Genomic DNA, 14,447 nt, shown 5'->3' on the forward strand with positions numbered 1-14,447 from the left:
AGTCAACGCAGTCTCATCTTCATGCTTCAACATCCTCCGCATGCTCAAAAAAACATTCCGCTGGATCCCCACCGAAACCAGAAAAACAGTTCCCATGCACTGGTCACAAGTCGCCTGGACTATGGAAACACCCTATACGCCGGTATCACCGCAAAACTCCAGAAAAAACTCCAACGCATCCAGAACGCATCAGCCAGACTCATACTAGACATCCCGCGCAAAGACCATATCTCCAGCCACCTGAAAAACCTCCACTGGCTCCCCGTCAATAAAAGGATTACTTTCCGCCTCCTAACCCACGCTCACAAAGCACTCTACGAACTTGGACCCGAATGCCTCAACAAACGACTTTCCTTCTACACCCCCCCTCGCCAGCTACGATCTTCCAACCAAGCCCTTGCTACCATTCCTCGCATCAATAAAACCACCATGGGAGGTAGATCCTTCTCCTACCTCGCAGCTAAAACCTGGAACTCACTCCCCACTCACCTACGCCTCACTCAGAACCACCTAACATTCAGAAAACTACTTAAAACCTGGATATTCGACAAGTAATTCCCATCCCTTCCTCAAGCGCCTTGAGACCCTCTGGGTATGTAGCGCGCTATATAAATTTCTGACTTGACTTGACTTGACTTGACCCTTCGACATTCACCTGAGCTGAAGACTGAAGAATCTCCCTTGTGGCCAAGGAGTGACCACCCTGGGCAACCAGGCATCATCCAGCAACTCGACGGCTTGCTTTGTCCCCGTTCCCGCCGGAACCCGAGCACAGAGCCTGACAAGACCACGACTCCCGGACCTCTCTGACCCCACTGCATGACTCCAGCACAGCTGGCGTCGGAACCCGTGGAACCAGGCAACTTGGAAAGTCTTCAACTTGCTAACAGCGCAGCTCCTGAGGCATCCTCGAAGCTGTGCACCCGGGTAGCTGAGACACCCCGACACCGAGCTCCACCTGCACCGAAGACCAGCCCTCCACACTCCATGAGATCTGCGTGGGGCCCTTCTGCTTGTGTTCTGCTCGACGCGTTGTACGGTTGCTGGCCCGTTGGCTAGTAGCCCTGTGGCGATGATCCTATTGAAAATCCATCGCTGGTCTGGTTGCTCCAGACTGGCCCTTGCTTCCCTGCAAAGGTGAAGTACCTCAGACCCTCCTGGTCTGCGCCAGAAGCCTTTTGTGTATCCTGCGTGGGTTGCCTTTGCTTAGGCTTGTTGGCTCCGATCTTGAAGCCGACCCCTCCATCTGCGAGAACCTTTGTGGGACAGCTCGTCTCCAGCACCTGGTCGTCCTCGACACCTCCTGGTCCGCGTGGCTGCAACAAGCTTCACGACAGCACCTGATTGCTCCTCGACGACGTCTGGTTCCTTCCTGGTGCCACCCGGTCACTGGCTAGTGACCTAGACTCTGTCCCCTCTCCTTTCAGGTTCTTCTTCGACTCCGATCCACCCTTGGATCCACCCGGACATCTTCCTCCTGGTCGCCTGCAGCATCTTCTTCCAAGAATCCATAGGAATCAAATGTAAATGTAAATGTAAAAGTATGTGTCTTGTAAAGCGCACTGCTGCACTGAGGCGTCGTGGCGCTGTAGACCGCTGGGGAACCCGTCCCGGCTATCCCTGTGAGATGGTCCCTACTGGGTATCTCCAAGGTGAAACCAGGCATCCCCGGCGAATGGGGGGGCCGTTGTAGAGATGAGGTAAGCTAATGCCCAGAGTTGCCGAGTGTGATCCCTGGTTAGAGTAGGCACCGAGGCGAGAATTATCGAGTCCGCTGACCCTGGTCCACGACCCTGCCGCGTCGGGAATTGAACCCTGGTCCCGGGCCGTTCTCTGCTTCCGGGTCTGCCACCTCTAACCAGTGAGCCACACCACTCCACATCAACGAGAAAACCCGACAAACTTTGACACCTATGCACCCGCAGCCCGTGGGTGAGGTAACGCGAGTACTTCGGTGCTCCTGTAGGGATTGACTATCCTAGTGTCTAGTTGTGTTAGTTGTATCTTTCTAGGTAGACCGGAAGTGTCCTAAATCTCCATTCACTTACCTTTTAAGTTCCTATTGACTTTCTATTGACTCTCGCGTGAGTGTTCTGACACTGCACGCGCCGCCTGTGGGCCTCCTACTCCTAACCTAAGGGTCAGATAGTGTAGCCCCAGCGATTCCCTAGGCCTTCTCCTTTACCGAGTCGTAGTTCTTATACCACTTACTTAGTATATGGGTTTACGCGCCTCTAGGGCCTAACTGTAAACTGTGCTATTTAAAGTATTTCTGAGTATAAGTTGTTATGTGCTTTTGCCTCTGACCTCATAAAGAGTTCAGAGGAGTGTGTTAGTGAATAAATACATATATATATTTTATATATATCCTGTGTGGTGTCCTTTCATTTGGTATTCAAGGGGTTACATATGGTAAAACAGCTGGCTTTACTCGTCCTCAAGAGTCTTTTAGCCTAAGACTGTTCTGTCCAGGCTATCTCTAGGATAGCTGGTCTATAAGGTTGACTTTACAACCATCACCATAAGGGTTGTTTGGACTGGTGCAAGGTGTTCACTAGAATAGTGAACATCATATACCAGGCCAACTTCTCGCACTTCCCATTCACAAGCTGGTGCTAACAGTCCATATCACCAGTTTACCTGCGATACCAGCCGCAAAAAACATCGCCACGGATGACCCCTGCAACAAACACTAATCAGATGCAGATGCAAAAAGCCACGACAACACCATGTCACAACATTCTCAACGAACAGCCAGATCTGCGATAAGATCACAAAACAGGCGATAAGGTGCATTAGCAGCACGAAATTAACACCGGCTCTGACCCGATGTAAAGTCGGACTACAACCTGCACCAGGAAAGGGAGCCCAGCCCAGAGCAACACCTGAAGAACAACAGATGCCAATGAGCCACTGATTATGCAGCGTGGACACCCAAGAGGGCCACAACACCCACCGCCACCCTCCCCCAGGACCATGCGCTCAATTCATGGACTAGTAAATACGTTCCTGCAGCCACATCTGACTGTCACCCACAGCGCAGGTTCCCACACCTTGTTGCCTCTTGGGGAATGGTCACATATCCCACCACAGCAGTGGACATGTCGACCTTTGCCTGGTCTCAGAATGCATGCACGTGGAACTACGAGTGTGTACACACACCTGTGCAAGGTGACCCAGTCCAACGGGCGGAGCTGCACAGCGTCGTTTGGCAATATTCCCAATTCGGACATACTGCTGGAGGGAGAGTACACACATGGCAATGTAGTACGACAAAACCTTGTAGGACCCTTTCACTTGCTCACTGTCAGCAGAGCCAACAGTCGGCGCAGTCCGTTGGTACAGCACTATGCAGATCCCATGGGCCTGACACGGGGCAATGAGCATACGCCAAACATCACATGACTCGTCCAGCAAGGCAAGGTTGCCATCCGTAACGATTTGTGTTTATTTTTGCCTCCCCATTTCTTGTACCTTGACATATTACTATGCTGCCTATAAGTGTCTTAAGCATTTCTCTGCATGTTGTGCCCCTTGCCATGCCCATACTGACATGCACATGCTAGTAAAGTCTACGCAACTTCACTAGTGTTCAACTGTGATGAGTGTTGATTAGAATGACAAATAGTGTGCCTCAATAAGCCTTGTCCGTACACAGGGAGGGACTGACTGATGCCAGTACAATGGGGTGGGTCTCTTTTGTCAGCTCCACCTCTGTGAACCAGACATTGTGTTTGGGATAGTTGCTGGCAGACCTGTGCACTTACGTGTCTTCAGCAATGTGAGTATGGTGTCCAACTTCTGGCCATGTTGAGCAATGTTATCCATCAAAACAGACTGTGTCCATACAAATGTGTGTGAGTAGGTATGCAAAGAGTCGTTCTGTTGTCACATGTGATGGGGGACACCACTTCTGGCCTGCTTCCGATTTTGTCATTTCTACACACAGCCCTATTTAATACATGGAAGTGTGCCTATGTTGGGGGATTGCAAACTTGTTGTACATGTGCAATGAGGCCAGAGCTAGTTCACACCTTCACAGTCACCTGATTGGCCATGTGGATCTGGGTCAAACATGCACATTGATGTCATTTACCAGTGTATACCTGTTAGTACAATCAATGTCTCTATAATTCATCCATACTTTTATACTTGAGTGAACATAGACATGACACATCTGTGGGATTCAGAACGTTTTATTTACATTCTGAAGAATGCCGAAGCTGGAGCAGTACATGGCCATGCCAAGCCCAAATTACATGGTTGCCCAGTGGTGGACCAACCAGAGTTCTTGGGGGAATGAAAAGGTAATCTAAAGAGTTCAGTCCGCAGCCGGATTGCTGTGTCATTGGTAACCAGAGCAGATAAGGCAGTCCATGTCGAGGTCCAGGTGAATGTCGCAGAGTGTTCCGGGGGACAGTGGGAATTGTTGTACCAGGGCATGATGCATAGGGCTGCACCAGGCAGGGACAGGCTATATGGCGGAGATGGATGCTACTACCTCCTTCCTCACACAGTCATTACCATCCACATCTTACTCCTCTGATAAGTCTTCTGTGTACAGTGTGTCAGGTGGTGTTATGGCTGCATCACTGTGTGCCACTGACATCAGGGTGTGAAGGTGATAGGGCTGCATCACTGTGTACCGCTGACACATCATAGGTCGGAGATGTGTGTGTCAAAGTTCCCGCAGCAGTTATCTGGGACAGGCTCAGTAGCAATAATGGCAATATGAGGCACTGCAAGGTATGGAAGATACCAGCTACATCTCGCTGGTGTTCAGCTGTGGCAGCCATACCAGCCTGCATCAACTACTTGGTCTCCATTGTTCTGCGACTCTGTGCCAACTCTGTGCTGTCATCATCGCTGGAGCCTGTCTGACTAGACAGTTCTTGTATCCGAGTAATGGCCCCAGCGATGTCAGTCAAGGATTGTCGGAGAGCATGGTGCAGACAGTAGCTGTCCGTTAGGAACTGTAAGTGGTCCCTGATGGGACTCAGACACCCACATTTGGCATCGAGTTTGGCTGCCATGAGTTCGAACCCCACCCACAGCTGATCAGCCATCTCCTCCTGGCAACCCAACACACGGCGAGGGAGACAGCCGTGGTGGTGTGTGCTTCCTGCTGTGTGGTCAGTGCAGGGGGTGGGGTCACCTGGAGGCAGCTGGGCTGCCCTGCTCCTGGGGGTGGGGTGCGGAAGCTGTCCATTAGCCATTGGAGGGGGTCTGTGCAAATGTGCAGGGTGTCCTCTTCATCATCATCACTGTAGAGTGTTTTGGTCTGCTCTGCAGGAGGTGTTGGTTGTCCCTCTACAATGTAAAGGGGAAATGCAGGTTAAGTGTCTCCCATGTATGTTGACGCTTTGTAGACGTTAACATACAGACTGCATGACAATGTACATTGTGACTGTTTTGGTGGAGCTGGCTATTTGATGGGAGACAGTGGACATTTCATCTACATGACAGATTTGTGGTTGTACTCCTACATTATCATCTCACAGTGTTATGCAATGCCAGATGGGATTGGCCAGTTTCTGCGCACAAGCGGCACCAGTTGTGTCCTCTGTCCGGTGGTGTAAGTGTTGGACTTTGTACCACATTGTCGTCAATGTTGATTTGCTGTGATTTCTGTGTATGTGTGCTGCATTGTGAGAGAGTCACCCCTGTAGTTCTGATTTAGCGGCCCCTTATCCCTTTGATGTGGTGTGCCTTTGAAATGTGTGCTTTTCGGGTGCTTGGATGTTTGCAACTTGGGTCATTTGTGTTCTTGGACAGTTTTTGTGCTCTTGTGCATTGTTGCTTTGCAGATGTATTCTTGATGTTGTAGGTGCACGTGGATGTGTCAGTGTGTGCACTGCTCCTTTACGGATGTGATCCACACTGGGCCACCTCAATGTCGTCTTGTGCACCATGTCATGTATTTTGACTGCAGCCTTGCTATCGGTCATGCAGTGTCACTTGCATTGTCAGTGTGGCTCATAGAGCCGCTTCTTTTTGGGATTCTGCACATGTGCATGGGTAGGTTGAGGCATTGGTGATATGGAGGGGGACCATTTGTGCACATTGTGGACGGGGGCATACTTGGCGTTTCTATGTGTGCTGCAGTGTGCCAAGTGTTTCAGGGACATGTTCCACTGTCATTTTGCGTGTGCAGTGTGCTATACATGATTGTGCATGTGTGCCATTGTGCCCATCTCCCTCCGATCATCCAGTCCCCGGTGGTTACTCACCCTGTTGCTGTTGGGTCAGGTCATATTGGGCTGGGTCCAGACCCCAATTCCTCGCACTGTCTCCACACTGATGACTGTGGCTACCATTTTCTCCAGCTCATCCAGCTCCTCCTGTGGCGAAGGACTCCCACCTCCAGTCGCCTTTGCTGCCTTCCTGTTGGCGGCGAGTTTCTGTTTGGCCTGGCTTTGCATATCATACCAGCGCCTCCTAACCCCCTCCATTGACTTCCTCAACACTCTGACTGCATTGAAGTTATTGACGATGGACTGCCATGTTTTCTTTTGTGTTGCCAATGACGCAGTGGAGGGGACGAACAGTTGTAGGTAGTGTGACGATGATCCGGTCTTTCTGCGGACTGAACACAGTCTTCCTCTTACCCTTGCCATTCCCCAACACAGGGTTCCTGGCTGGTCCTCTGTGAGACTTGTTGGGTTTGTGTTGTCCTCTGCACCTGGTCCGGGTGCATCCATGATGCAACGCAGTGTGCTTTGGTTTGGGTGTTTTTTTGTTGCTTTTTATAGTGCATTTTTCCGCATGACGCGTGGGAATTGCAGGCTTGTCGCTGATTTTTGTATCGTGATTTGGGGTATCGCATCTTTGTCCGTGTTTTGCATTTTTTCGTGGTCTTAATTTTTAGGCAGTCATTTGGCGAGTTATCCTGCTACTATCAAATGGTGCCGCCAGGTTCGGAATACAACATGAGCACAGTGTTATTTTGTCGCGAGGACCCCTGGCCCCCGCCGAAGCCAGGAAACCCGACTGAGATACGACACCGCCGCCCTCCACGCACTCAGTACCAGCCGACCATCCGCTTGCTACCGAGCCACCCCGAAGTGCACCCACGGATCCTTCACCTGCCAAGCCTGCAAATTCACCTGCATCCAAACATGCACCCCACCCTCCGGACCAAGCAACAACAACCACCTCAAGTGCATCCTACTCAACATCCGCTCCTTCCACAAACACGCCGTCGAACTCTGGGATCTCCTCGACATAACAGCGCCGGACATCACCTTCCTCACGGAAACCTGGATGAACACCTCCTCAGCCCCCGACATCGCCATAGCCATCCCAGACAGCTACAAGATCACCCATAAGGACCGTGTCAACCAAACCGGAGGAGGAATCGCCATCATTTACAGGAACACCATCATTGTCATGACCAACACCGGAGATACCCTCACCGCCGCCGAACACCTACACTTCCAGATCCACACCGATCCCAAGACCACCCTCAGAGGAACCCTCATCTACAGACCCCCTGGCCCACAAACACAATTCAGTGAAACCATCGCCGACTTCATAAGCCCGCATGCCCTCGCATCATCAGACTACATCCTCCTAGGGGACCTGAAGTTCCACCTGGAGAACAATAACGACAACACCACCACCACCCTGCTCGACAACCCCGCCAACCTCGGACTTAAGCAACTGGTGAACACTCTCTCCCACTATGCCGGCCACACGCTCGACCCCATCTTCTCCGCCAGCAACCACGTCTCCTTCAGCCACTACACCGGACTACACTGGACCGACCACAGCTGCATCCATTTCACCTTCAAGAAGACTACATCCCACGACTGCCCGCAACAGATCCCCCGCAGAGGCTGGAGTAAAGTCACTACAGACCAGCTAACCACGTCACTGAGCCAGAACCCACCAACCGACACCACTGACACCAACGAAGCCGCCCACAACCTCACACAGTGGATCACCAACTGTACCGACGCCCTTGGCCCACTGAAGAACCCCCCAGGCAAGACCAACAACATGAAAGCCACATGGTTCACCTATGCCCTCAAAGAATCGAAGAAATCCTGCCGAACTCTCGAGAAAACCTGGCGCCATGAACAGACAACACAAAACCTGACAGCTCTCAAGAACGCCACTCGCAAACACCTCCAGCTGATCCGCACCACCAAAAGGACATCGTTCAAAGAGCGACTGGACAACAACACACACAACAGCAAGGAACTCTTCAGCATCATAAAAGAGCTCACCAACCCCAGCAGCAACATCACACCGTCGCAAGACCTCTGCGACTCCCTCGCCACGTTCTTTCACCGCAAGATCGCTGACATACACGACAGCTTCGGTGCCCAGACTCCTCCTCCAATCACCAAAACAACAACCCATACCACTACCCTCAGCGCCTGGACCCCCATCAGCACTGAAGATACCACCCACGTCATGAACACCATCCCCTCCGGCTCTCCCTCCGACCCATGCCCTCACCACATCTTCAACAAAGCCAACACCATCATCGCACCCCACCTCAGGAACGTCATAAACAACTCCTTCACGTCCGCCACCTTCCCAGAGAGCTGGAAGCACGCAGAGATCAACACCCTTCTGAAGAAACCCACAGCGGACCCTAAAGACCTTAAGAACTTCCGCCCCATCTCTCTTCTTCCCTTCCCTGCAAAAGTCATCGAGAAGACCACCAATAAACGGCTGACCGCTTTCCTCGAGGCAAACGACTCCCTCGACCCATCCCAGTCCGGATTTCGAGCCAACAACAGCAACGAGACAGCCCTCATTGCAGCCACTGATGACATCAGGACTCTGCTTGACAACGGGGAAACAACCGCCCTCATCCTTCTAGACCTCTCAGCCGCCTTTGATATCGTCTGCCATCACACCCTAATAGCCCGCCTCCACAACACTGGGATCCAAGGAAAAGCCCTGGACTGGATCACCTCGTTCCTCTCCGACAGAACCCAGAGAGTCCGCCTCCCTCCCTTCTGCTCCGAGGCCACCGAGATCATCTGCGGCATACCCCAAGGCTCCTCGCTCAGCCCAACCCTCTTCAATATCTACATGAGCCCCCTCACCGCCATCGCACGCAAACACAATCTCAACATTATCTCCTGCGCCGATGACACCCAGCTGATACTCTCCCTCACCAAAGACCCAGCCACCGCCAAAACCAACCTCCAAGAAGGAATGAAAGCTGTGGCGGAATGGATGAAGCTCAGCCGTCTGAAACTAAACTCAGACAAGACGGAGGTCCTCATTCTCGGAACATCCCCATCCGCCTGGAACGACTCCTGGTGGGCCACAGCGCAGGGCACCGCACCAACACCCACGGACCACGCACGCAACCTAGGACTCATCCTGGACTGCTCTCTCACGATGACCAAGCAAGTCAACGCCATCTCATCCTCATGCTTCAACACTCTGCGCATGCTCCGGAAGATCTTCCGGTGGATCCCTACCGGAACCAGAAAGATGGTCACCTAGGCCCTTGTCACCAGCTGATTGGACTACGGGAACGCCCTATACGCAGGAACCACAGCCAAACTTCAGAAAAGACTCCAGCGCATACAGAACACTTCTGCACGACTCATCCTCAACATCCCTAGCCACAGCCATATATCCGCCCACCTGAGAGACCTGCACTGGCTCCCCGTCAGCAAAAGGATTATGTTCAGGATCCTCACCCACGCACACAAAGCGCTCCACAACATGGGCCCCGAATACCTCAACAATCGCCTCACGTTCTACACTCCGACTCGCCAGCTCCGCCCCACCAGCCTCGCCCTCGCCGCCGTCCCATGGATTCGCAGAACCACCACCGGAGGAAGATCGTTCTCCTACCTGACTGCCAAGATATGGAACTCCCTCCCATCCCGCCTACGACTGACCCAGGACCATCTCACCTTCAGGAAACACCTCAAGACCTGGCTATTTTAGCAGTAGTAGCACCCCCCCTCCCCCCTCCCGTCAGTGCCTTGAGACCCTCACGGGTGAGTAGCGCGCTCTATAAATGCACTGATTGATTGATAGACTGCGATGTGAAGAGTTGCGTTAAGTTAATTTGGCGATGGTTATCACACTTTCTTGAGAATATGCCCCTCGAAGCACAGAGCCACAAAGAAAAATTACCACTGGTGCGTGAAGCTAGGGCCCTTCAAGGGAAACAATCTTTCACTGAGCAGGAAGGATGGGTGGGTTGTAAGGAATCTGCGGCTAGCTAGAGACTACCAGATAAGGCGTTCTCAAAGGTAAGCAAATTGTTAATCTGATAGAGACTTCTAGCCACAGATTTCTTACCTTGGGATATATCCCCAATAATACCTCCACAGACGTGGGGCTGAGATATGGATTAGACTAGAAAGTCCTGTAGGACGGATTAGGCTGAATGCCCTTCTTGCACAACTGACTTTCCAGGCAGCAGTGCTTTGTAAACAGGTGCAGAAAAGTCCACATTGCTGCCTGACAGATATTCAGGACAGGCACTCCACAAGCTACCACAGTGGTCGCAGCTTTGGCTATGGTGGAATGAGCTTGTTTACCTTCAGGAGGCTGCTTTCTGGACAAATGTGTTGCAGGCAGATCTTGATGCAGAGCATTAGCAATCGTGAGATGGTGCATTTCTGCACTGCCTTTCCATTTTTAGCTATGACGTACCCCCAAAATAATAGATCATCCATCTAGAACTCTTTTGCGTGGTCACGCTAGAACGACAACACTCTTTTGGGTCCGGTCGATTGAGAAACAGAGGATGGTTGACTGGAATACATGAAAGAGAGTTGCCACCTTCAGTAGGAAGAATGCTCTATTTTGAAGGACCAGTTTGTTTGGGAAGATGCAAAGGTATGGAGGATGAGGTGACGAAGCCTGTAGCTCACTGACCTTCCGCTCAGATATTATCACGCTAGGAAGGCAGCTTTTATGGTAAGGAGCCTGATAGGGCAATTGTGTAACAACTTGAAAGGAGGACACATTAGAAACAGGATGATTGAATTAAGGCCCCACTGTGGCATAATGAAGGGTGCAGGTGAGAACATGTGTTGGAGATCTTTCAAAAACCTAAGCACAAGAGGGGACTTGAACAGGGATGGCTGATCAGGCAACCACAGAAAGCAGAGATGGCAGAAAGACACCCTTTCAATGTGCCCACAGTATAACCCTGCAGGGCCTCTTGACAAAGTTCATGCCCCCATCCAGTTTGCTGCAATACCACATGGTGGCAGAGGTGTCCATGAAGACCTGTACCACCAGCCTTCCCCCTGATTAAAGGAAGAAAGGCCTTCAATGCCAGCAGAATTGCTCAGAGCGCCAAAAGGTTGATATGGAGTCTGGATTCCAGCAGGAGATGGTGGAGCAAGTCGTGGACAACTGAGAGCGCTAACCCCAACAGAAGCCGGAGCACAACGGGACAAGGTTGTTAGGGCAGTAGAGGAGCTCAGCCAAAGGACATACAGCCCTAGATCAACAAAGAGTGCCCGGGACGATGGCAGATCGGAGAGCTCTCCAATACAGAGTGCGGCAGTAGACTCCGACATAGAGATGCCTAACGTAACACCTCACACCGCAGATGAGCTGGGTTGATTTTGAGGACTAGATGGCAAACTATATCCTTTTTATGAGTACATAACATGGAATGTATAAGGGGGATGCAGAAGACAATGCTAAAGATTCGAGGATTGGGGAGGGAGGGCAATAGTTTTTATTATTTGGGAAGGGCTTGCGGGTTCCTGAGGCTGGACAGTTCCACACCCATATGATCAATATAATTGAAGAGTTTGGATGGGAGGAGGGTCACTTCTGCCTGTCCTGGGGAAAGTGAGTTGGGTAGTTCAGATGTTTTGGGTTTGTTTAATGGGGGCCAGGCGTGTCTGGGGAAAATTCACCTACAGATTTAGCTCACTGTGTTTTTAATGGGACCCACCACAGATTACAAGTGCTTTTCCTGGAATGTACGTGAGATGCACTCCATGACAAAGCGACATTAGTACATACATTTCTGGTGCGTAGAGGGGTGCAAACTGAATTCCTGCAGGAGACACATCAAAGGTAAAGAAGGGGCCGCCCTGAAGCGCAGATGGCGAGTGCAACTATTTTATACGAATTATTCGGCATTCGCCAGAGGAGTACTGATATGGGTGAGAGCGGGGGATACCCTTTCAATTAATTTATAGACCCGGAAGGGAGACATGCGGTGGTAATGGGTAAGATGGATGGGAGGGATATAACGATAGAGAATATATATATGCCCTGAATACAGAACAAGTGTCATTCTTAGTAGATCTCTCCAGGTTACTGGCACATGCACTAACGGGGCCGGAACTCCTGGGAGGAGATTACAATAGTGTTGCAGATGTAGAACTTGACCGATTGCACCCCCCACTACATGAATCACCTTGGTGCAGGGCGGCAAGGGTGAGAAGATAATGGCAGCAGCAATGGGGATTGATTGATACTTGGAGGACACACCACCCCAGGGAACGAGACTACTCCTCCTCCCTTGTGCACCAACTATCCGTACAGCTGGACGTGCACAATATGGTGTCCAGCCGGACGGATAGTGCATGGATATGTGCAGACTAGCAAATACCTGGCACGTACGATATCGGACCATAATCCCTTGCTGGTCTGCCTCAGCTGGTCCAGAGTTAGAACAAGTATTCCCACGTGGAGACTTAGGCTGGAGACCTTAGAGGATCAGGTACACCAGGCCCAGTTCTGCGCGGCCATCGAGCAATACTTTGTGGAGAATGCAGGAACAGATCAAATCTCCTGATAGAGGGAGAGGCATTTAAAGTGGTACTTAGGGGCTGCTGTATCTCCAAAGTGGTAGGAGTGAGGAGAACTCTTCTGAGGGACACATTAAATGCAGAACAGAGGTTGCACCATATTGAGTGTGACAGACCAGAGCATGCAGAAAAGCAGAGGGAATTACTAGAGGCCAGGGAGGCGGTAGCGGGACACGTAGAAAGGTTGCGCTACTTTTAAGAACTACATGGCAAGGGCACACTCCGAGCGAGATAAGCCTGGAGCTCTGTTGGCATGGCTGGCCAACCCAGCTAAGAGGGGGTCAATTATGTTAGAAATGAGAGGTGACCAGGGGGAGATATGGTACCGCCAGCAGGATATCAATCAGCACATCTCCTACTATTATACCAACCTTTATAAAAGTCTCCCCCACAGCTGCAGAACTCGACGATTTTATGCACCATGTTGATTTGCCGACTCTCAGCGAGGAGGAGGCAGAAATCTTGGTGAGGGAGATAGAGCTGCATGAGATCTTAAGAGCAGTTAAGACCATGGCCAGGAATAAGACACCTGGAATGGATGGGGTTCCCATAGAATTTTATGCTACATATATAGACCTGCTGGGACCCCGGCTGGTGGCCCTGTAGCACAAGTTACTACTTGTGTAATTATATATCTGTAAGAGACATTAGTTAGGGATAGATTCCTTACCACAGAATATTCCCAGGCATCAGACTGGATTCGGAAACTTTTGCTTAGCAGTACCCCTGCACGTCAGTAGGTGGCGTTGTGCAGCTCCGCGTCCGTCGCTGGCGTTGTATGCGCCGAGATGACATCACGGAGACTACTTAGGCGCCACCCATGCGCGCTGACGTCAGTTCTGTACACGACTTTCCGCCCTGAAAAGCAGAGCCATGCAAGAAACTGACCATTGGTGCATAAACTAGGGTCCCAAAAGGGGATGACCATGACCCTAGCAATCAGTTCGCAGAATGGGGAGGATGGGTGGGGCGCTAAGGAATCTATCATTAATGTCTCTTACAGATATATTGTTACAAAAGTAGTAACTTGTGCATCTGAAAGACACGTTAGTGATAGATTCCTTACCTTAGAATAGATCCCCAGCAATCCCAACACCGGTGGTGCGACTGTGAACGAGATTACACCAAAAAGTCACGGAGCACAGAGCGGCCAAAGAAGCAGTCTCTCCGGACCTGACTGTCAAGGCAGTAGTGCTTTGTAAACGTGTGCAGCAAGACCCACGTAGCTGCCTGACAAATGTCCTGCAAGGGAACGACGCATCCCAAGGCAGTAGTGGCTGCAATTGCCATGGTCGAATGGGCACGCAGCCCCACGGGAGGCTCCTTCTTGGCCAAGGAGTAACATGCTTTGATGTACAAAACAACCCACCGAGAAATGGTTCGTTTGTGACCTTTTTTGGCACCCACGTAGCCAGCAAAGAGTTGATCATCCACCCAGAACGGTTGTGTACGCTGCAGATAGAAAGCAAAAATAACAGTGATGGACAGAATGCAGAATAATGTCATACATTCACCCCAGTACAGGGATCTGGGCCTAAATCCATCGTTTTTTTGCACTCCACACCACCCCAGTTCACACATGGCTGTATGCAAATCAGCCTTGACTCTGTGCCTCATGTGAACAGTCCAGCCCGAACTGCCAAGCCATGTCTTTCCTGGATCAGAATCAAGCAT

Source organism: Lissotriton vulgaris, chromosome 1_2 (genome assembly GCF_964263255.1).
Source record: "Lissotriton vulgaris chromosome 1_2, aLisVul1.2, whole genome shotgun sequence".
Taxonomy (NCBI): domain Eukaryota; kingdom Metazoa; phylum Chordata; class Amphibia; order Caudata; family Salamandridae; genus Lissotriton; species Lissotriton vulgaris.